The 25,140-nt window shown below is 39.1% G+C and overlaps 1 long non-coding RNA gene across 1 annotated transcript in view; it reads right to left on the bottom strand.

Annotated features, from left to right (window-relative positions):
• Positions 1-638: 638 nt before the first annotated feature.
• The window catches only part of LOC128662448 (uncharacterized), a 60,181-nt gene continuing 35,679 nt past the window's right edge, over positions 639-25,140 (bottom strand). Inside the window, exon 3 of the long non-coding RNA XR_008402781.1 lies at positions 639-753. This is a non-coding gene — a long non-coding RNA (uncharacterized LOC128662448). The remainder of the gene's footprint in view (positions 754-25,140) is intronic.

The raw sequence follows: 25,140 nt of genomic DNA, 5'->3' as shown, positions 1-25,140 counted from the left end.
GTGTCCTAAGTTTTTTTACTTAGTATTAGGGTTTTGTTTGCTGAGCTTGTGGTGATATTGCCCAAAGTGGGTTGTGAATCATCAGTTTTATTATTAATGGTGGTATTATCACTCTCAGGGGACTCTCCACTACTTGTGTCAATTATGTCAACAACGTTTTTAGTTCTATTAAAGTTACGCCGTCTTGGATTATACTCCCTACGTCTATCTTCCTTACCATATAACCATTTGTAAATACATTTTTCACGGTAATCTGTTTCCACAGTGGAAAGTTTTCTGTTTTTAAAGGCTAACAAATCACTGTTATATTCTCTGTTTTATCACCTGATAACTCTCTGTTTTAATGATGTCAATTTCTATTTGAATTTTTCTTTCTAATCTGAAAACCCCAATTGTTAATAAAATCAAATCATAGGAACACTTATTTAAAATACAGCACCATTCTCTATAAAATTATGCACTTGATCTGCCAAGGGTAGGAACATTAGTGATTCTAAAGCCCCTTGGTATTAGTTTGTTCTTATAGTAATTTGATAAATAACCTGCATGCAAATGAAAATCAATTCTGCGTTTGTTTAAGTTCAGTAATTTATAGTATATATCAATGGGGGTATCCCCTCTTAACTCACGTAGGTCTGTGGTGTTCCCAATTCGTTCTGCATCATCCTCTGTGAACACAAAGGTGTCTGTGTTTACTGCATCCTCATCAATGGCATAGGCTCCTCCTGTGGGGTTTGAACCTACAGCCCCTGTCTGCATATTATGTGCAAGAAACAAAAGCAAGTGTTATTATTAAACGTTCCAGTGGGGAAGTTAAAGTGATTATGCTTCTTATCTCAGACTCTGTGTCGATATAAATGCAGAAATTCCAATGATAGGTTTAAAGCAACTGTTTGTTTAGGTGCAAAACCACAAGCAAGTATATAGCCCCAAAAAGTTATTGCACTCCTAATCCATAGCGTAGCATCAGCCAGGGTGCATATGTCCAAAACATTAGGAATCAAGAAAAAGACTGCACTCACTGGGTTTTTAGGTACAAAATAATATATATATATAAAGATATCATTACATATTTGAATAGAAACATATTTACAATATACTGTACATGTATTGGCAAAAATGCTTCTAGTAAAAGTTATCACGGTTTTCTCTGCGCGTGCATGTGAAGCATAAAAAAAATTAAAGTATGCTTTTATTAAAAAGAGAGAGCTTTTTGGGAGAGATCAGGGAGGTGAGAGGGTAATCACTGCATTACAATTCTATTATCCTTACCTGCTAAATAATTAACCCCTCCACTGCCAAAAATGTCAGCCCTGAAGTGCGCAGCTGCAATTAGCTGCCTTTAATTAGCAAAAAGTAATGGCAAAGCCATACAGTGGGGCAAAAAAGTATTTAGTCAGCCACCAATTGTGCAAGTTCTCCCACTTAAGAAGATGAGAGAGGCCTGTAATTTTCATCATAGGTATACCTCAACTATGAGAGACAAAATGTGGAAACAAATCCAGACAATCACATTGTCTGATTTGGAAAGAATTTATCTGCATATTATGGTGGAAAATAAGTATTTGGTCACCTACAAACAAGCAAGATTTCTGGCTCTCACAGACCTGTATCTTCTTCTTTAAGAGGCTCCTCTATCCTCCACTCATTACCTGTATTAATGGCACCTGTTTGAACTTGTTATCAGTATAAAAGACACCTGTCCACAACCTCAAACACTCACACCCCAAACTCCACTATGGTGAAGACCAAAGAGCCGTCGAAGGACACCAGAAACAAAAAATTGGAGACCTGCACCAGGATGGGAAGACTGAATCTGCAATAGGCAAGCAGCTTGGTGTGAAGAAATCAACTGTGGGAGCAATAATTAGAAAATGGAAGACATACAAGACCACTGATAATCTCCCTCGATCTGGGGCTCCACGCAAGATCTCACCCCGTGGGGTCAAAATGATCACAAGAACAGTGAGCAAACATCCCAGAACCACACTAGTGAATGACCTTCAGAGAGCTGGAGCAACGTAACAAAGGCTACCATCAGTAACACACTACGCTGCCAGGGACTCAGATCCTGCAGTGCCAGACGTGTCCCCCTGCTTAAGCCAGTACATGTCCGGGCCCGTCTGAAGTATGCTAGAGAGCATTTGGATGATCCAGAAGCGGATTGGGAGAATGTCATATGGTCAGATGAAACCAAAGTAGAACTGTTTGGTAGAAACACAACTCGTCGTGTTTGGAGGAGAGAGAATGCTGAGTTGCAACCAAAGAACATCATACCTACTGTGAAGCATGGGGGTGGCAACATCATGCTTTGGGGATGTTTCTCTGCAAAGGGAACAGAACGACTGATCCATGTACATGAAAGAATGAATGGGGCCATGTATAGTGAGATTTTGAATGCAAACCTCCTTCCATCAGCAAGGGCATTGAAGATGAAATGTGGCTGGGTCTTTCAGCATGACAATGATCAAAAAAACACACCGCCCGGGCAACAAAGGAGTGGCTTCGTAAGAAGCATTTCAAGGTCCTGGAGTGGCCTAGCCAGTTTCCAGATCTCTACCCCATAGAAAACCTTTGGAGGGAGTTGAAAGTCCATGTTGACCAGCGACAGCCCCAAAACATCACTGCTCTAGAGGAGATCTGCATGCAGGAATAGGCCAACATACCAGCAACAGTGTGTGACAACCTTGTGAAGACTTACAGAAAATGTTTGACTTCTGTCATTGCCAACAAAGGATATATAACAAAGTATTGAGATGAACTTTTGATATTGACCAAATACTTATTTTCCACCATAATTTGCAAATAAATTCTTTCCAAATCAGACAATGTGATTGTCTGGATTTGTTTCCACATTTTGTCTCTCATAGTTGAGGTATACCTATGATGAAAATTACAGGCCTCTCTCATCTTCTTAAGTGGGAGAACTTGCACAATTGGTGGCTGACTAAATACTTTTTTGCCCCACTGTATATGTCTGCTGTTTCTGAACAAAGGGGATCCCCGAGTTTTTGTTTTTACATCCATTTGTGTTTTGACAAGCGGTATATAAATAATTTTAGTAAGAAAAGTTTTGAAAAAGTTAACAAATTTTTTTATACAGGGAGTGCAGAATTATTAGGCAAGTTGTATTTTTTGAGGATTAATTTTATTATTGAACAACAACCATGTTCTCAATGAACCCAAAAAACTCATTAATATCAAAGCTGAATATTTTTGGAAGTAGTTTTTAGTTTGTTTTTAGTTTTAGCTATTTTAGGGGGATATCTGTGTGTGCAGGTGACTATTACTGTGCATAATTATTAGGCAACTTAACAAAAAACAAATATATACCCATTTCAATTATTTATTTTTACCAGTGAAACCAATATAACATCTCAACATTCACAAATATACATTTCTGACATTCAAAAACAAAACAAAAACAAATCAGTGACCAATATAGCCACCTTTCTTTGCAAGGACACTCAAAAGCCTGCCATCCATGGATTCTGTCAGTGTTTTGATCTGTTCACCATCAACATTGCGTGCAGCAGCAACCACAGCCTCCCAGACACTGTTCAGAGAGGTGTACTGTTTTTCCTCCTTGTAAATCTCACATTTGATGATGGACCACAGGATCTCAATGGGGTTCAGATCAGGGGAACAAGGAGGCCATGTCAATTAGATTTTCTTCTTTTATACCCTTTCTTGCCAGCCACGCTGTGGAGTACTTGGACGCGTGTGATGGAGCATTGTCCTGCATGAAAATCATGTTTTTCTTGAAGGATGCAGACTTCTTCCTGTACCACTGCTTGAAGAAGGTGTTTTCCAGAAAACTGGCAGTAGGACTGGGAATTGAGCTTGACTCCATCCTCAACCCGAAAAGGCCCCACAAGCTCATCTTTGATGATACCAGCCCAAACCAGTACTCCACCTCCACCTTGCTGGCGTCTGAGTCGGACTGGAGCTCTCTGCCCTTTACCAATCCAGCCACGGACCCATCCATCTGGCCCATCAAGACTCACTCTCATTTCACCAGTCCATAAAACCTTAGAAAAATCAGTCTTGAGATATTTCTTGGCCCAGTCTTGACGTTTCAGCTTGTGTGTCTTGTTCAGTGGTGGTCGTCTTTCAGCCTTTCTTACCTTGGCCATGTCTCTAAGTATTGCACACCTTGTGCTTTTGGGCACTCCAGTGATGTTGCAGCTCTGAAATATGGCCAAACTGGTGGCAAGTGGCATCTTGGCAGCTGCACGCTTGACTTTTCTCAGTTCATGGGCAGTTATTTTGCGCCTTGGTTTTTCCACACGCTTTTGCGACCCTGTTGACTATTTTGAATGAAACGCTTGATTGTTCGATGATCATGCTTCAGAAGCTTTGCAATTTTAGAGTGCTGCATCCCTCTGCAAGATATCTCACTATTTTTTACTTTTTCTGAGCCTGTCAAGTCCTTCATTTGAACCATTTTTGCCAAAGGAAAGGAAGTTGCCTAATAATTATGCACACCTGATATAGGGTGTTGATGTCATTAGACCACACCCCTTCTCATTACAGAGATGCACATCACCTAATATGCTTAATTGGTAGTAGGCTTTCGAGCCTATACAGCTTGGAGTAAGACAACATGCATAAAGAGGATGATGTGGTCAAAATACTCATTTGCCTAATAATTCTGCACTCCCTGTATGATCGCATTTGACGGCCAAACGGTGGCATAAAATATACCAAAATGTGGTATAGATCAGTACCTTGGATTGCCTTCTTAAAACAAAATATATAATTTTGACATTTACATCATAAAAAAAATTCAGTTTAAATGGAGTGATAGGAAAAATGCTAAACATTCTCTGGTAGTTTGGCCAAGGTTTTTCTCTGAGATTCCCAATAGGCAAAGGGGTTAATTATTATTATTGGACAGTCATATGATGTTTACTGTTCCTTTTAAGTCTAAAGTGTCTGCTCACTTGATAAGCTTCAAGTCTAAAGTGTCTGCTCACTCACTACACTTCAATTCTGAAATGTCTCTTTAACCACCAAGCTTCAAGCCTCAAGTGTCTGTTTACTCACCAAGCTTCAAGGTCTCGATCACATACTTGGTGACGTGCGCAAAAACCAGGGTTGCCAAATTTTTGTCTAATCGAGCAATCACATACCCACTGCAGCAGACAAGTTACACGTGTTGATCTTTTACGGCGTGGCGCATTTTTTACTTCCATAAACTAACATGAATCTGGCGTCACCATTCTGTACCACAAATGCAGTGCAAGGGACTTACCACACGCTGAATGAAGATATTTTTACTCCACTTTCAGCTCGCCCCCACATAGGCAGGTGCAACAACCCTTGCACACAGTAAAAAAGCACTGTAACTCCCTGGAAGCCTAAACAAACAAACGGATGCACAATATCAACCCCTAAACTGCCATCCCCCCACATCGCAATCACTAATAAAGGTTGTTAACCCCAAAACCACCATCCCCCACATCACATTCCTCCAAATAGCAAACACCTAATGAACTATTAACTCCTAATCCGCCATCCCCCACATTGCAAACACCTAAAAAAAAGATTAACCCCGAATCCGCCATTCCCCCACAATGCAAACGCCTAATTAAACTATTAAAGTACAGAAGAAAACGATGGAGTCGCCAGAGTAAAATTCAAAAAATGTATTGAAGACAGTTTAAAATAAACATCTCACAGAGGGTACAGCAACAGCATACATACAAGTGGGGTGGCAGTGGCACTCAATGGCTATGATTTACGTCTGCTTAAGCCAAAACGCGAAAGCCATTGAGTGCCACGCCACTTGTATGTATGCTGTTGCAGTACCCTCTGGGAGATGTTTATTTTAAACTGTCCCTTCAATAAAAAAAAAAATTTGACTCTGTTTGGCGAATCCATCGTTTTCTCTGTACATTGCCCTAAAGTTAACAGTTCTTTTTTAAACAAAATAAAGAAATTACCCCCTAACTATTACAACCCCCAAAATGAAAAAAAGCTAGTAAAACAAGCCTAATCTACCCATTGCCTGAAAAGGACATTTGGGATGGGCATTGCCCTTAAAAGGGTAATTCAGCCTCTTTTTCTGCCCATTAAATATAAAAAAAGCCCTAATCTAAAAAAAAAAACACCCCAAAAGAAAAAAAAAAAAACTAACACTAACCCCAAAATTGGTACTCGCCATTAATGAAGGGCAGCGAATCCATCTTCATCCCGGCGGCGAAACATATTCATCCATGCGCAGGATCATCTTCTTCAATCTTCATCCAAGCCGCAGTCCATCTTCTAGCTTCATCCCGTTGGCAGTGGCGGCTGCGTTGGCGGTAGTCTTCATCATCCGTGTGACACGGAGGTCCTCTTCATCTTCTCTAGACCGCACACTTGAAGATTAAATGAAAGGGTACCCCTTTTATGAGCGGATCATGTCGGACAGACTGATGATATAATCGGCCCCTAGGGCTTTTTGTATTTTTAATGGGCTGAAAATGAGCTAAATGCCCTTTAAGAGCAAATTGCCATCATATGCACTTTTAGGAGGGCAATGGTAGGGATTAGTTTCTTTTTACTTAGGTTTTTTTATTTTGTGGGGATGGGGGGGATGTTAGGGTTAGGGGGTGTAATTTCTTTATTTTTTTTGCTAATAAGTGTACGGGTTAACTTTAGGGCAATGCCCTACAAAAGGCCATTTTAAGGGCTATTGGTTTTAACTGGGGGTATTAGTATAGCTATGTTTTTTTTTTTTTGATAATTTTTCATTCGCCCTAGATTTAGAATTCTGCGTTAGCTGTCAAAAGCAGCGTTAAGGGGGGTCCCTAACGCGGCTTTTTACCGCCCGCTGGTCAGGAAAGGGTCTAACGCTCACCTTCAGACGCGACATTTTCCATACCGCAGATCCCTTACGCCAATTGCGTATCCTATCTTTTCAATGGGATCTCCCTAACGCCGGTATTTTGGAGTCTTGGCTGAAGTGAGCTGGTAGACCCTCTACCGACAAAACTCCAGCCGCAGAAAAAAGTCGGAGTTAAGAGCTTTCTGGGCTAACGCCGGTTCATAAAGCTCTTAACTACTGTGCTCTAAAGTACACTAACACCCATAAACTACCTATGTACCCCTAAACCGAGGTCCCCCCACATCGCCGCTAATCTACTAAAATTTTTAACCCCTAATCTGCCGACCGCACACCGCCGCACCTACATTATACCTATGTACCCCTAATCTGCTGCCCCTAACATCGGCCGACACCTAAATTATATTTATTACCCCCTAATCTGCCCCCCCCACGTCGCCGCTACCTTACCTACACTTATTAACCCCTATTCTGCCGATCGGACCTCGCAGCCACTATAATAAATGTATTAACCCCTAAACCGCCGCACTCATGCCTCGCAAACCCTATAATAAATTGTATTAACCCCTAATCTGCCCTACCTAACATCGCCGACACCTAACTTCAAGTATTAACCCCTAATCTGCCGACCGGACCTCGACGCTACTCTAATAAATGTATTAACCCCTAAAGCTAAGTCTAAACCCTAACCCTAACACCCCCCTAAGTTAAATATAATTTATCTAACAGAAATAAATTAAATATTATTAACTAAAGTATTCCTATTTAAAACTAAATACTTACCTGTAAAATAAACCCTAATATAGCTACAATATAACAAATAATTATATTGTAGCTATTTTAGGATTTATATTTATTTTACAGGCAACTTTGTATTTATTTTAACTAGGTACAATAGCTATTAAATAGTAAATAACTATTTAATAGCTACCTAGTTAAAATAATTACAAAATTACCTGTAAAATAAATCCTTACCTAAGTTACAATTAAACCTAACACTACACTATCAATAAATAAATTAAATCAATTAACTACAAGTACCTACAATTAAATAAACTAAACTAAATTACAAAAACAACAAACACCTAAATTACAAAAAATAAAAAAAGATTACAGAATTTTAAGCTAATTACACCTACTCTAAGCCCCCTAATAAAATAACAAAGCCCCCCAAAATAAAAAAATTCCCTACCCTAATCTAAATTAAAATACTTAACAGCTGTATTACCTTACCAGCCCTTAAAAGGGCTTTTTGCGGGGCATGCCCCAAAGAAATCAGCTGTGAGAGTAGGTGGCGCAAATGAATGCTATTCCCTATGTGTAATGTATTGTATTGGTTCGTTTATTACTAAAGTTTCTATGTCCTAGGTTTAATTTAGTAAGTTTTAGCGAGTATCGCTATGTCTTAATTTCAAAGTTATTTTGTTTCAAAATAATGTTCCTATATATGCTCAGCAAGTATCGCTATATCTTAATTTCTAAAGTTAAATTTGTTCCAAAATAATGATCATATATGGATGTTCTGTTTTAAAATTCTGTATTAAGGTCAAAATGAATTGTAATGGAATACTCCTTATTGTAAATATGACAACAAGGCTAGGTTCTAGTTTTTACAATTTTATTATGTCATAAAATTTATTAACATACGATTAATTTGACACCGGTGTCGACTAGTAATAAATAAAATATTTAAAAAACAGATAAAATAGTAATTAACACAGGTTATATTGTTAACATTATCTATGTGGCATTAAAATTATATATAGACAGTTCTATGTATATAGTTAAGACTTGTGCTTTATGATTTCTTGATATGGCTTTGTTGTTCCAATTTACCATACAAATAGGCAGAGTATAAGCGATATGTGACACACTAAAATATAATATGTGTGAAACAGTACCTTATAGTGTATCTGTTTGATGACACTATGTTAGTTGAAACCGGTGAGGTATTTACCCCGGTTTATGATATACACGCTTGATTTTGCTGGTGATATGTAGGATAGTGCGGTTAAATAAATGCCGCTAAGTGTGTGGATTCCTTCAATGACCTAGCTTACTTTAGTAGCTGTGGGGTCTTTTCAGTGTTGGATTACACAAGCGGTTAAATATATGCCGCTGGATGATCCTTTTTGTGGTTGGTGATCAGCCTTCTGTGATGGATATAGGTTGGTGTTCCTCCGTGGTTATTTTGGGCTTTTACCTTGATGTAAATGTTTGTGCGGTTCCCGTGACCGCTCTGTATCCGTTTCCCTTGTCGGTCAGTGACCGATCGAATTTTCTTAAGGGTTGGTGCTTCTTGATGGTATCTTTAATGCGGTTACATTCAAACCGTCAAGTGGGGATTCATATGCCGCTTCGGTAGGCTGTTCTGTGTCTTTGATTCTTCTTTGTCGGTCAGTGACCGATCTAGTAGCTACAGTTTAAAAAATGCAGCTTCAAAGATATTGAAGGGGTTTGCACTGTATTTGCTTGATGTTTAGTGCGGTTAAATATACGCTGCCAGATGGATATTTGTAGTTTCAGATGGATTCAGCTGAAAATACCTTTTTTCGATATGTAGTTAGAAGCGCTCCTCTCGTTTCTCTCAAAATCAGTATAGTGGTGCTCTGGTATCTACGCGTTTCGGCTTCAAAGCCTTTGTCAAGATACCTGAAGGATAGATTTGCTTACTATTTATACCTTTTATGTTAACACTTTAAGTGCCTGTTTAATTTCTGTACATTGTGTATGACTTTCACTTAGATCTTGATACGTTCCTAGCTTTTGGATATAAGACATTAGTGTTCATCTTGTATTAATTAAGACTTGTTTGGGACACATATATATGTTCTCATAGTTGAAGAAAAACCATATATAAAAAATACATATATAAATCGTCACTATAAGGAGTAAGCCATTCTCGTGTGTAAACGTTAATTTATAGATGTGTTTTGAGTCTGGTTTTTAACGACTTTATTGTTATTTTTAGAGTGGCCTCCAATTGTGGATCATTAATGCATTTTACCTGGTGTGTACATAAGTGGATATTAATTCGCTCAATATCCACTAAAGGGAATTACTACATTTCTACTGATTGGTATTATTACCTAATCAATACGATTGTTAGCATCTATTTGAGGTGAATACCTTATGTATAAATTAGAAAATTTGAAAATGATTCGTAAAATTCACTCAATGTCCACTCAATGGTAATACTACCTGATCTTTTTCTACTATTATAAGTTTATTATTGGACTTGAAGGTTTTTGTTCCTCTTGTGTTAAATGTATTTTATATATATATATATATATATATATATATATATATATATATATATATATATATATATATATATATATATATATAACTAGTTCTAGATTATATTGTGAAGGTTCCTATTTGTGATTGTTTGCAAAGAACTGCATTGGATACTATCCACTAAAAAGACTTACTATTTGTCCACTAGATGGTAATGTTGTCTTATATGGTAGTAACTGCTATTTAACGTGTATACCTTTTGGTTAAATATTGTACATGTAAGATGATCTTATTAAATGTGGCTAAATTATACTAAATTTTACTCGATGTATACTAAATGGTAATACTACCTGATCATTTACAACTGTTCAGAGTTTACAACTATTAAGAGTTTAAGTGATAAAATTATACTTATGTTGAATGTATCCTATATATACCTAGTTCTAGATTCTATTAACAGAGAACTGCTTGTTCCTTCTATAATTGATGCTTATGTTGAATGTATCCTATATATACCTAGTTCTAGATTCTATTAACAGAGAACTGCTTGTTCCTTCTATAATTACAGATTAGTGCTTAGATTATCTTAGAGAATAGCAATTAAATCTAATTCACTATTTAGACCTTTTGGGTGCAAAGTTCCCATTTCAAATATTAGTTTAGCTTCTTGGTGAAGAAGTTTCTTTCCTAGATTGCCTCCTCTGCTATCTGGTTTTATTCTCCTGATGCCCCAAAAAAGCATTTCATTGGGGTTTCCTCTATGGAATCTTTTGAAATGAGCATATAATCTTGTGGTATCTCTTTCTTCACAAGGATATCACTAACCCCCCAGGGCGGCCCATCATATCGGGAATAAATTCATTGACATCAAACCTATCCCAATACACTGACTTCTTTCTCCAAAAATACGTTAAGACTATACCATCTCATCTTAAAGACACAAAACATTTTCTCAATTTAATTGAACATATAAACTGGAAAGACAACTACATTTTAGTTACGTGCGATGTAAGTTCACTATACACATGCATAGAACATACAAAAGGCCTAGAAGCCACAAGCACTTTTTTAGCTAGAGATAGTGAAATGGAAAAACCACAACAAGAATTCATTTTGAAATGTATGGAATTTATACTGAAAAACAACTATTTTTCATTTAATGGCAGTCACTATATACAAAAACGAGGAACAGCTATGGGCACGAGATTCGCACCCAGTTGCGCAAATTTATTTGTCGGACATTTCGAAGAACAATTCTTATCAAATACTCCATGGGGTGCGAATCTCGTGCTCTATAAACGGTTCATAGATTATATATTTATCATTTAGAGAGGAGATGAGGAACTATTAGAACAGTTCATACTTGATTTCAATAATAATGACTTTGGTCTAAAATTCAAAAATGAACACAACAAAACAAAAATTAGCTTCTTAGACATTGAGATAGCCATAATAAACAACAATATCACAACCACAACATTTTTCAATAGAACAGTTATATTGATTATAAGAGCTGCCACCATGTTAAATGGAAGAGTAATATACCAAAGGGCCAGTACTCAAGAATAAGAAGAAACTGCACCGAAATATCAGACTATGACACACAAACTGAGATTCTAGACAAAAGATTTGTTGAAAAGGGTTTTCACCCTAAAACTTTACTTGACACAAAAAAACAAGTCAGGCTAATGGATAGGAAGGTCCTCTTGGAGGACAAAAATAGTATCACAAAATATGAAGAAAGAGACCCCTATCACATTCCATTTATCACCACCTATTCTAGTCAATAAAAACAGATAGAAAATATAAAAAAACATTGGCACATTGCCAAAAGTGACCCCATTATAGGGAAAAGATTGAAGCACCATCCAGATATTATATTTTGAAAAGCCACCAATTTGAAAAACATCTTAGCCCCTAGTGAGTACAAACAAAAAATTCATACTAATCAACAAGACCTCAATAATGAGATTATATCAGGTTTCTTCCCATGCCATGAGTGCAAATCATGCAAACACAGCACCAAATCCAAATCAGTTAAATCTACTGTAACAAAAAAAGAAGTAAAAATAAATAATGTAATTAGATGCACTGACAACAACATCATATATCTTATACAATGCTCTTGCAAACTTCAATATTTAGGTCAAACGAGCAGAAAGTTGAAAGACAGGATGAGAGAACACATCCTTAGCATTGAGAAAGAAAGAGATAACACAAGATTATATGCTCATTTCAAAACATTCCATAGAGGAAACCCCAATGAAATGCTATTTTGGGGCATCAGGAGAATAAAACCAGATAGCAGAGGAGGCAATCTAGGAAAGAAACTTCTTCACCAAAAAGCTAAACTAATATTTGAAATGGGAACTTTGCACCCAAAAGTTCTAAATAGTGAATTAGATTTAAATGCTATTCTCTAAGATAATCTAAGCACTAATCTGTAATTATAGAAGGAACAAGCAGTTCTCTGTTAATAGAATCTAGAACTAGGTATATATAGGATATATTCAACATAAGCATCAATTATAGAAGGAACAAGCAGTTCTCTGTTAATTGAATCTAGAACTAGGTATATATAGGATACATTCAACATAAGCATAATTTTATCACTTAAACTCTTAATAGTTGTAAACTCTGAACAGTTGTAAATGATCAGGTAGTATTACCATTTAGTATACATCGAGTAAAATTTAGTATAATTTAGCCACATTTAATAAGATCATTTTACATGTACAATATTTAACCAAAAGGTATACACGTTAAATAGCAGTTACTACCATATAAGACAACATTACCATCTAGTGGACAAATAGTAAGTCTTTTTAGTGGATAGTATCCAATGCAGTTCTTTGCAAACAATCACAAATAGGAACCTTCACAATATAATCTAGAACTAGTTATATATATATATATATATATAGGATACATTTAACACAAGAGGAACAAAAATCTTCAAGTCCAATAATAAACTTATAATAGTAGAAAAAGATCAGGTAGTATTACCATTGAGTGGACATTGAGTGAATTTTACGAATCATTTTCAAATTTTCTAATTTATACATAAGGTATTCACCTCAAATAGATGCTAACAATCGTATTGATTAGGTAATAATACCAATCAGTAGAAATGTAGTAATTCCCTTTAGTGGATATTGAGCGAATTAATATCCACTTATGTACACACCAGGTAAAATGCATTAACGATCCACAATTGGAGGCCACTCTAAAAATAACAATAAAGTCGTTAAAAACCAGACTCAAAACACATCTATAAATTAACGTTTACACACGAGAATGGCTTACTCCTTATAGTGACGATTTATATATGTATTTTTTATATATGGTTTTTCTTCAACTATGAGAACATATATATGTGTCCCAAACAAGTCTTAATTAATACAAGATGAACACTAATGTCTTATATCCAAAAGCTAGGAACGTATCAAGATCTAAGTGAAAATCATACACAATGTACAGAAATTAAACAGGCACTTAAAGTGTTAACATAAAAGGTATAAATAGTAAGCAAATCTATCCTTAAGGTATCTTGACAAAGGCTTTGAAGCCGAAACGCGTAGATACCAGAGCACCACTATACTGATTTTGAGAGAAACGAGAGGAGCGCTTCTAACTACATATCGAAAAAAGGTATTTTCAGCTGAATCCATCTGAAACTACAAATATCCATCTGGCGGCGTATATTTAACTGCACTAAACATCAAGCAAATACAGTGCAAACCCCTTCAATATCTTTGAAGCTGCATTTTTGAAACTGTAGCTACTAGATCGGTCACTGACCGACAAAGAAGAATCAAAGACACAGAACAGCCTACCGAAGCGGCATATGAATCCCCACTTGACGGTTTGAATGTAACCGCATTAAAGATACCATCAGGAACCACCAACCCTTAAGAAAATTCGATCGGTCACTGACTGACAAGGGAAACGGATAGAGAGCGGTCACGGGAACGGCACAAACATTTACATCAAGGTAAAAGCCCAAAACACCACGGAGGAACACCAACCTATATCCATCACAGAAGGCTGATCACCAACCACAAAAAGGATCATCCAGCGACATATATTTAACCGCTTGTGTAATCCAACACTGAAAAGACCCCACAGCTACTAAAGTAAGCTAGGTCATTGAAGGAATCCACACACTTAGCGGCATTTATTTAACCGCACTATCCTACATATCACCAGCAAAATCAATGTATGTATATCATAAACCGGGGTAAATACCTCACCGGTTTCAACTAACATAGTGTCATCAAACAGATACACTATAAGGTACTGTTTCACACATATTATATTTTAGTGTGTCACATATCGCTTATACTCTGCCTATTTGTATGGTAAATTGGAACAACAAAGCCATATCAAGAAATCATAAAGCACAAGTCTTAACTATATACATAGAACTGTCTATATATAATTTTAATGCCACATAGATAATGTTAACAATATAACCTGTGTTAATTACTATTTTATCTGTTTTTTAAATATTTTATTTATTACTAGTCGACACCGGTGTCAAATTAATCGTATGTTAATAAATTTTATGACATAATAACATTGTAAAAACTAGAACCTAGCCTTGTGGTCATATTTACAATAAGGAGTATTCCATTACAATTCATTGACCTTAATACAGAATTTTAAAACAGAACATCCATATATGATCATTATTTTGGAACAAATTTAACTTTAGAAATTAAGATATAGCGATACTTGCTGAGCATATATAGGAACATTATTTTGAAACAAAATAACTTTGAAATTAAGACATAGCGATACTCGCTAAAACTTACTAAATTAAACCTAGGACATAGAAACTTTAGTAATAAACGAACCAATACAATACATTACACATAGGGAATAGCATTAATTTGCGCCACCTACTCTCACAACCGTATTTCTAAAAAACCATTGGGATAAAGTTTTTTAAGGTGAGCTAGAATTCCCCTCCTACCTTACAGTCTAAACATATTCTTACAGTTTTAACCAAAGAAATCAGCTCTTTTGCCTGAAAAAAAAACACAATACCACCCCCCAACATTACAACCCACCACCCACATACCCCTACTCTAACCCAAACCCTCCTTAAATAAACCTAACCCTCCCCCCCTGAAGATCTCCCTACCTTGAGTCGTCTTCACTCAGCCGAGCAGCGATGGACCAAAAGAAGACATCCGGAGCGGCAGAAGTCTTCATCCTATCCGGGCAGAAGAGGACATCCGGACCGACAAACATCTTCATCCAAGCAGCATCTTCTATCTTCATCCATCCGACGAGGAGCGGCTCCATCTTCAAGACCTCTGGCGCGGAACATCCTCTTCTCCTGACGACTAGACGACGAATGAAGGTTCCTTTAAGTGACGTCATCCAAGATGGCGTCCCTCGAATTCCGATTGGCTGATAGGATTCTATCAGCCAATCGGAATTAAGGTAGGAAAAATCTGATTGGCTGATTGAATCAGCCAATAAGATTCAAGTTCAATCCGATGGGCTGATCCAATCAGCCAATCAGATTGAGCTCGCATTCTATTGGCTGTTCCGATAAAAGACTTTAGGTAATAATATTTAATTTATTTCGTTAGATAAAAATTATATTTAATTTAGGGGGGTGTTAGGGTTAGACTTAGCTTTAGGGGTTAATACATTTATTAGAGTAGCGGCGAGGTCCGGTCGGCAGATTAGGGGTTAATACTTGAAGTTAGGTGTCGGCGATGTTAGGGAGGGCAGATTAGGGGTTAATACAATTTATTATAGGGTTTGCGAGGCGGGAGTGCGGCGGTTTAGGGGTTAATACATTTATTATAATGGCGGCGAGGTCCGGTCGGCAGATTAGGAGTTAATAGGTGTAGGTAAAGTAGCGGCGACGTTGGGGGGGCAGATTAGGGGTTAATAAATATAATATAGGGGTCGGCGATGTTAGGGGCAGCAGATTAGGGGTACATAGGTATAATGTAGGTTGCGGCGGTGTACGGAGCGGAAGATTAGGGGTTAATAATATAATGCAGGTGTCAGCGATAGCGGGGGCGGCAGATTAGGGGTTAATAAGTGTAAGGTTAGGGGTGTTTAGACTCGGGGTTTATGTTAGGGTGTTAGGTGCAGACTTAGAGAGTGTTTCCCCATAGGAAACAATGGGGCTGCGTTGGGAGCTTAACACTGCTTTTTTGCAGGTGTTAGGTTTTTTTTCATCCCAAACTGCCCCATTGTTTCCTATGGGGGAATCGTGCACGAGCACGTTTTCCTAGCTGGCCGCTACCGTAAGAAACGCTGGTATTGAGAGTTGAAGTGGCGGTAAATTCGGCTCAACGCTCCCTTTTTGGAGCCTAACGCAGCCCTTCAGAGAACTCTCAATACCAGCGTTATTTAAAAGGTGCGGGGGGGGGGGAAAAAACACGCGTAGCTAACGCACCCCTTTGGCCGCAAAACTCTAAATCTAGCCGATTGTTATTTTTGGTAATGTTAGCTTTTTTTATTTTTTGTAATTTTAGTGTTTGTTTATTTTAATGGTAATTTATTTGTAATATTAGGATTTATTATTTTTAGTAATGTTAGTTTTTTTTGTAATTAAGGTTTTTTATTTTTTGTAATTTTTTTTATTTTTAATGTAGTTAGTATATGTTTAATTTAATTTAAGTGTATTTTAATTTGGGTTAAGTTAGGGGGCCTAGTTATTGAAATAATACTTTGCATTGTGGGTGGATGGCGGTTTAGGGGTTAATAGTTTAATTAGGTGTTTGCGTTGTGGGGGGATGGGGGATTAGGGGTTAAAGGGACAGTATACTATAAAATTGTTTTTCCCTTAATGTGTTTCCAATTACTTTTCTCTTGCAAGATGTATCAAGTCCACGGATTCATCCAATACTTGTGGGATATTCTCCTTCCTAACAGGAAGTGGCAAAGAGAGCACCCACAGCAGAGCTGTCTATATAGCTCCTTACTTAGCTCCACCCCCCAGTCATTCTCTTTGCCTACTATAAGTACTAGCAAGGGTGGTGACAAAAATGTTAGTTTTTATTTTCTCAAGCAAAAGTTTGTTATTTTAAATGGTACCAGTGTGTACTATTCACTCTCTGGCAGAAAAGGAATGAAGATTTCTGCAAGGAGGATGATGATCTTGGTACTTTGTAACTAAGATCCACTGCTGTTCCCACAGAGGCTGAGGAGTACAGGAAAACTTCAGTTGGGGGAACGGTTTGCATGCTAAGCTGCATTGAGGTATGTTTAGTCAATTTTTTTCTAGACAGACTGTGATAATTCTAGAAAAGGCTGGCAGTATCCCCATGAGGGAAGGGTAAGCTGTATTCAGACACTTAGTATGGAATCCCAGCTTGCATAAAGGGCTCAGTTGTTACTGGTGATACTTAGGAAAAACGTTTTTTTATTCAGGTTAATATAAAAGATTAACGTTTTGAGGGACTTTGAAGGGCCATTATGGCTTATTTAAGGGTTATTAACCCACGTGGCTAGTTTAGAAACACTTTGGTGTGTTTCTTTTAGGCCCCACTAACATCGAGTGAGGTGGGAGGGGCCTATTTTCGCGTCTCAGTTGCGCAGTTTCTTTTACATTCAAGACATCCAGCTGCTTCTCCGGAGGGTCCTGCTGTACTTGAGGGCCTATAGGAAGCTTTTTCCCCACAAATCTATCCCTAAGGGCAGGTAGGCGCCACAGCAGAGCTGTGGCAAGGTGCTGAACGTCTTTATACCGGTGTTTGACGTTTTGTCAATCCGGTTTTTACATTAAGGGGTTAATCATTTATTTGACTGGTGGGGCAATCTTACTAAGGCTTTATGATTACACTGTAAACATTTTGAAAAGTTTACTGCTTTTTTTACACTGTTTTGCAGAGTTTGTGCATCTTTTTTTCTTTTAAAGGCACAGTACCGTTTTTTTCTAAGTATTATTTACTTTGAATAAAGTGTTTTCCAAGCTTGCTTGTGTCATTACTAGCCTGTTTAACATGTCTGACATCAAGGAAACTCCTTGTTCAATGTGTTTAGAAGCCATTGTGGAACCCCCTCTTAGAATGTGTCCCACTTGCACTATGTCTATAAATTTTAAAGAGCATATTATAGCACTTAAACATATAACAATAGATGATTCTCAAACAGAAGGAACTGAGGTTATGCCATCTAGCTCTCCCCAAGTGTCACAACCAGTAATGCCCGCACAAGTGACGCCAAGTACCTCTAGTGCATCGACTTCGTTTACTTTACAAGACATGACCACAGTTATGAATACAACCCTCACAGAGGTTTTATCTAAACTGCCTGGGTTACAAGGAAAGTGTGACAGCTCTGGGTTAAGAACAAATGCTGAGCCTTCTGACGCTTTAGTAGCAGTATCCGATATACCCTCACAATGTTCTGAAGTAGGGGTAAGGGATTTGCTATCTGAGGGAGAGATTTCTGATTCAGGGAAGACGCTCCCTGAGACAGATTCTGATATGACGGCCTTTAAATTTAAGCTTGAACACCTCCGCTTGTTGCTCAGGGAGATATTAGCGACTCTGGATGATTGTGACCCTATAGTGGTCCCAGAGAAATTGTGTAAAATGGACAAATACTTAGAGGTTCCTGTTTACACTGATGTTTTTCCAGTCCCTAAGAGGATTGCGAATATTGTTACTAAGGAGTGGGAGAGACCAGGTATACCGTTCGCTCCCCTCCTGTTTTTAAGAAAATGTTCCCCATATCTGACACCATGCGGGACTCGTGGCAGACGGTTCCTAAGGTGGAGGGAGCTATTTCTACTCTCACCAAGCGTACAACTATATCTATCGAAGACAGTTGTGCTTTCAAAGATCCTATGGATAAAAAAATTAGGGGGTCTTCTAAAGAAAAATTTTGTTCATCAAGGTTTTCTTCTCCAACCTATTGCGTGCATTGTTCCTGTAACTACTGCAGCTGCTTTCTGGTTTGAGGCTCTAGAAGAGGCTCTTCAGATGGAGACCCCATTAGAGGATATTATGGATAGAATTAAGGCCCTTAAGTTGGCTAATTCTTTCATTACAGATGCCGCTTTTCAACTGGCTAAATTAGCGGCAAAGAATTCAGATTTTGCCATTTTAGCGTGCATGGCGTTATGGCTTAATTCCTGGTCTGCTGATGTGTCATCAAAATCTAAACTTTTGAACATCCCTTTCAAAGGTAAGACCCTATTCGGGCCTGAACTGAAAGAGATTATTTCAGACATCACTGGAGGGAAAGGCCATGCCCTCCCTCAGGATAAAACAAATAAGATGAGGACCAAACAAAATAATTTTTGTTCCTTTCGGAACTTCAAGGGTGGTCCCACTTCAGCTTCCCCTGCTGCAAAGCAAGAGGGGAATTTTGCCCAATTCAAGTCAGTCTGGAGACCTAACCAGGCTTGGAACAAGGGTAAACAGGCCAAGAAGCCTGCAGCTGCCTCCAAGACAGCATGAAGGAGTAGCCCCCGATCCGGGACCAGATCTAGTAGGGGGCAGACTCTCTCTCTTCACTCAGGCTTGGGTAAGAGATGTTCACGATTCCTGGGCTTTAGAAATTGTGTCCCAGGGATATCTTCTGGACTTCAAAGACTCCCCCCCCAAGGGGGAGATTCCACATTTCTCAATTGTCTGCAAACCATACAAAGAGAGAGGCGTTCTTACGCTGTGTAGAAGACCTACATACCATGGGAGTGATTCGCCCAGTTCCAAAAGCGGAACAAGGGCTAGGGTTTTACTCAAACCTGTTTGTGGTTCCCAAAAAAGAGGGAACTTTCAGACCAATCTTGGATCTCAAAATTCTAAACAAATTCCTCAGAGTACCATCATTCAAGATGGAGACTATTCGGACTATTCTGCCTCTGATCCAGGAGGGTCAATATATGACTACAGTGGACTTAAAGGATGCGTATCTGCACATCCCTATTCACAGAGATCATCATCAATTCCTCAGATTCGCCTTTCTGGACAGGCATTACTAGTTTGTGGCCCTTCCCTTCGGGTTGGCCACGGCTCCCAGAATTTTCACAAAGGTGCTAGGGTCCCTTTTGGTGGTTCTAAGACCGCGGGGCATAGCAGAGGCGCCTTATCTAGACGACATCTTAATTCAAGTGTCGACTTTCCAGCTAGCCAAGTCTCACACGGACATCGTGTTGGCTTTTCTGAGATCTCATGGGTGGAAGGTTAACATAAAAAAGAGTTCTCTCTTCCCTCTCACAAGAGTTTCCTTCCTAGGGACTCTGATAGACTCGGTAGAAATGAAAATATTTCTGACGGAGGTCAGGAAATCAAAACTCATAACCACCTGCCAAGCTCTACATTCCATTCCTTGGCCATCAGTGGCTCAGTGTATGGAGGTAATCGGACTTATGGTAGCGGCAATGGACATAGTTCCTTTTGCCCGCCTACACCTCAGACCACTGCAACTATGCATGCTCAAACAGTGGAATGGGCATTATGCAGATTTATCTCCTCAAATACATCTGGATCAGGAGACCAGAGATTCTCTTCTCTGGTGGTTGTCTCAGGACCACCTGTCTCAGGGAATGTGTTTCCGCAGGCCAGAGTGGCTCATAGTAACGACAGATGCCAGCCTGCTGGGCTGGGGTGCAGTCTGGAACTCCCTGAAAGCACAGGGCTTATGGTCTTGGGAGGAAACTCTCCTCCCGATAAACATTCTAGAATATTCATTGCGCTTCAGGCATGGCCTCAGCTAGCTGCGGCCAAATTCATCAGATTTCAGTCGGACAACATCACAACTGTAGCTTATATCAATCATCAAGGAGGAACACAGAGTTCTCTAGCGATGATGGAGGTGACTAAAATAATTCGATGTGCGGAGACTCACTCCTGCCATCTTTCAGCAATCCATATCCCAGGGGTAGAGAACTGGGAGGCGGATTTCCTAAATCGCCAGACTTTCCATCCGGGGTAGTGGGAGCTCAATCCGGAAGTATTTGCCCAGCTGACTCAGCTATGGGGCACACCAGAATTAGATCTGATGGCATCCCGTCAGAACGCCAAGCTTCCTTGTTACGGGTCCAGGTCCCGGGATCCCCAGGCAGTACTGATAGATGCTCTAGCAGTGCCCTGGTCCTTCAACCTGGCCTATGTATTTCCACCGTTTCCTCTCCTTCCACGTCTGGTTGCCAGAATCAAGCAGGAGAACGCTTCAGTGATTTTGGTAGCACCTGCATGGCCATGCAGACCTGGTGGACATGTCATCTGTTCCACCGTGGACTCTGCTGATGAGGCAGGACCTTCTAATCCAGGGTCCATTCCAGCATCCAAATCTAATTTCTCTGCGTCTGACTGCTTGGAGATTGAACGCCTGATTTTATCAAAGCGTGGTTTCTCTGAGTCAGTCATTGATACCCTGATTCAGGCTAGAAAGCCTGTCACCAAGAAAATCTATCATAAGATATGGCGAAAATATCTTTATTGGTGTGAACCCAAGGGTTACTCATGGAGTAAGATTAGGATTCCTAGAATATTGTCATTTCTCCAAGAAGGATTGGAGAAGGGATTATCAGCTAGTTCCTTAAAAGGACAGATATCTGCTTTTGTCCATTCTTTTACACAAATGTCTGGCAGATGTCCCAGACGTTTAGTCAGGCTTTAGTCAGAATCAAGCCTGTTTTCAAACCTGTTGCTCCGCCATGGAGCTTAAACTTAGTTCTTAAAGTTCTTCAAGGGGTTCCGTTTGAACCTATGCATTCCATAGATATTAAGCTTCTATCTTGGAAAGTTCTATTTTTAGTAGCTATCTCTTCGGCTCGAAGAGTTTCTGAGTTATCTGCTTTACAATGGGACTCCCCTTATCTTGTTTTCCATGCAGATAAGGTGGTTTTGCGTACCAAACCTGGATTCCTTCCTAAGGTTGTTTCTAATAGGAATATCAATCAGGAAATTGTTGTTCCTTCTCTGTGTCCTAATCCTTCTTCCAAGAAGGAACGTCTGTTGCACAATCTTGATGTGGTTCGTGCTTTAAAGTTCTACTTACAAGCAACTAAAGATTTTCTTCAAACATCTTTGTTGTTTGTTGTTTATTCTGGTAAGCGGAGAGGTAAAAAGGCTACGGCTACCTCTCTTTCTTTTTGACTGAAAAGCATCTCATTCTACTAGAGAAGTGGCTGCAGTGGCTTCCACATGGGCTTTTAAAAATGAGGCTTCTGTTGAACAGATTTGTAAGGCGGCGACTTGGTCTTCGCTTCATACTTTTTCCAAATTTTACAAATTTGATACTTTTGCTTCTTCGGAGGCTATTTTTGGTAGAAAGGTTCTACAAGCAGTGGTGCCTTCCGTTTAGGTACCTGTCTTGTCCCTCCCTTCATCCGTGTCCTAAAGCTTTGGTATTGGTATCCCACAAGTATTGGATGAATCCGTGGACTCGATACATCTTGCAAGAGAAAACAGAATTTATGCTTACCTGATAAATTTCTTTCTCTTGCGATGTATCGAGTCCACGGCCCGCCCTGTCTATTTAAGACAGGTAGTATATATATATATATTTTTTTTAAAAAACTTCAGTCACCTCTGCACCCTATGGTTTCTCCTTTTTCTTCCTAGCCTTCGGTCGAATGACTGGGGGGTGGAGCTAAGGGAGGAGCTATATAGACAGCTCTGCTGTGGGTGCTCTCTTTGCCACTTCCTGTTAGGAAGGAGAATATCCCACAAGTATTGGATGAATCCGTGGACTCGATACATCGCAAGAGAAAGAAATTTATTAGGTAAGCATAAATTCTGTTTTTTTACCAGCTGCAGAGTATAAAATGTATGAGACTTGCTTTTTTAAGGCTTATTTGTTTATATGAATTAGCTGATTTTCGGCTAGATTACGAGTTTTACGTTATGAGGGGTGCGGTGCTAACTTGCACGTTATTGTCACCGATCACTTACCTACAGCGCTGGTATTACAGGTTTTCATAAACCGGCGTTATCAGGCAAGAAGTGAGCGTAGAGCAAAATTGAGCTCCATAACGCACTCCAATACCAGCGCTGCTTAAGTCAGCGGTGAGCTGGTTTTACGAGCTTGTGCACGATTTCCCCATAGACATCAATGGGGAGAGCCAGCTGAATAAAAGCCTAACACCTGCAATAAAGCAGCGTAAAGCTCCGTAATGCAGCCCCATTGATTCCTATGGGGAAACTAAATGTATGTTTACACCTAACACCCTAACATGAACCCAGAGTCTAAACACCCCTAATCTTAGATTTATTAACCCCTAATCTGCTGCCCCAGACATCGCCGACACCTACATTATATTTATTAACCCCTAATCTGCCGCCCCTGACATCGCCGACACCTACATTATACTTATTAACCCCTAATCTGCTGCCCCCAACATTGTCAACACCTACATTATACTTATTAACCCCTAATCTCCCGCACCCAATGTCGTCGCAACCTATCTACACTTATTAACCCCTAATCTGCCGCTCCGGACATCGCCACCTCTATAATAAACATATTAACCCCTAAACCGCCGCACTCCCGCATCACAAACACTAGTTAAATATTATTAACCCCTAATCTGCCGCCCCTAACTTTGCCGCCACCTACCTACATTTATTAACCCCTAATCTGCCGACCCCAACGTCGCCGCCACTATACTAAAATTATTAACCCATAAACCTAAGTCTAACCCTAACACCCGCTAACTTAAATATAATTAAAATAAATGTAAATAAAACCTACTATTAATAACTAAATAATTCCTATTTAAAACTAAACACCTGTAAAATAAACCCTAAGATAGTTACAATGTAACTATTAGTTATATATTGTAGCTATCTTAGGGTTTATTTTTATTTCACAGGCAAGTTTGTACTTATTTTAACTAGGTAGAATAGTTACTAAATAGTTATTAACTATTTACTAACTACCTAGTTAAAATAAATACAAATTTACCTGTAAAATAAAACCTAACCTGTCTTACACTAACACCTAACATTACACTACAATTAAATAAATTAAATGAATTACAGTGGGGAAAAAAAGTATTTAGTCAGCCACCAATTGTGCAAGTTCTCCCACTTAAGAATGAGAGAGGCCTGTAATTTTCATCATAGGTATACCTCAACTATGAGAGACAAAATGTGGAAACAAATCCAGACAATCACATTGTCTGATTTGGAAAGAATTTATTTGCAAATTATGGTGGAAAATAAGTATTTGGTCAATATCAAAAGTTCATCTCAATACTTTGTTATCTATCCTTTGTTGGCAATGACAGAGGTCAAAGTCTTCACAAGGTTGTCACACACTGTTGCTGGTATGTTGGCCCATTCCTGCATGCAGATCTCCTCTAGAGCAGTGCTGTTTTGGGGCTGTCGCTGGGCAACACAGACTTTCAACTCCCTCCAAAGGTTTTTTATGGGGTTGAGATCTGGAGACTGGCTAGGCCACTCCAGGACCTTGAAATGCTTCTTATGAAGCCACTCCTTCGTTGCCCGGGCGGTGTGTTTGGGATCATTGTCATGCTGAAAGACCCAGCCACGTTTCATCTTCAATGCCCTTGCTGATGGAAGGAGGTTTGCACTCAAAATCTCACGATACATGGCCCCATTCATTCTTTCATGTACACGGATCAGTCGTCCTGTTCCCTTTGCAGAGAAACAGCCCCAAAGCATGATGTTGGCAAGCCCATGCTTCATAGTAGGTATGGTGTTCTCTCTCCTCCAAACACAACAAGTTGTGTTTCTACCAAACAGTTCTACTTTGGTTTCATCTGACCATATGACATTCTCCCAATCCGCTTCTGGATCATCCAAATGCTCTCTAGAATTCTTCAGATGGGCCCGGACATGTACTGGCTTAAGCAGGGGGACACGTCTGGTACTGCAGGATCTGAGTCCCTGGCAGCATAGTGTGTTACTGAGTGTAGCCTTTGTTACGTTGGTTCCAGCTCTCTGCAGGTCATTCACTAGGTCCCCCGTGTGGTTCTGGGATGTTTGTTCAGATCTTGTGTGGAGCCCCAGATCGAGGGAGATTATCAGTGGTCTTGTATGTCTTCCATTTTCTAATTATTGCTCCCACAGTTGATTTCTTCACACCAAGCTGCTTGCTTATTGCAGATTCAG

This window comes from Bombina bombina, chromosome 6 (assembly GCF_027579735.1).
Source record: "Bombina bombina isolate aBomBom1 chromosome 6, aBomBom1.pri, whole genome shotgun sequence".
NCBI lineage: Eukaryota > Metazoa > Chordata > Amphibia > Anura > Bombinatoridae > Bombina > Bombina bombina.
The sequence above is the reverse complement of the archived record's forward strand: the minus strand, read 5'-3'. Positions and strand labels throughout refer to the sequence as shown.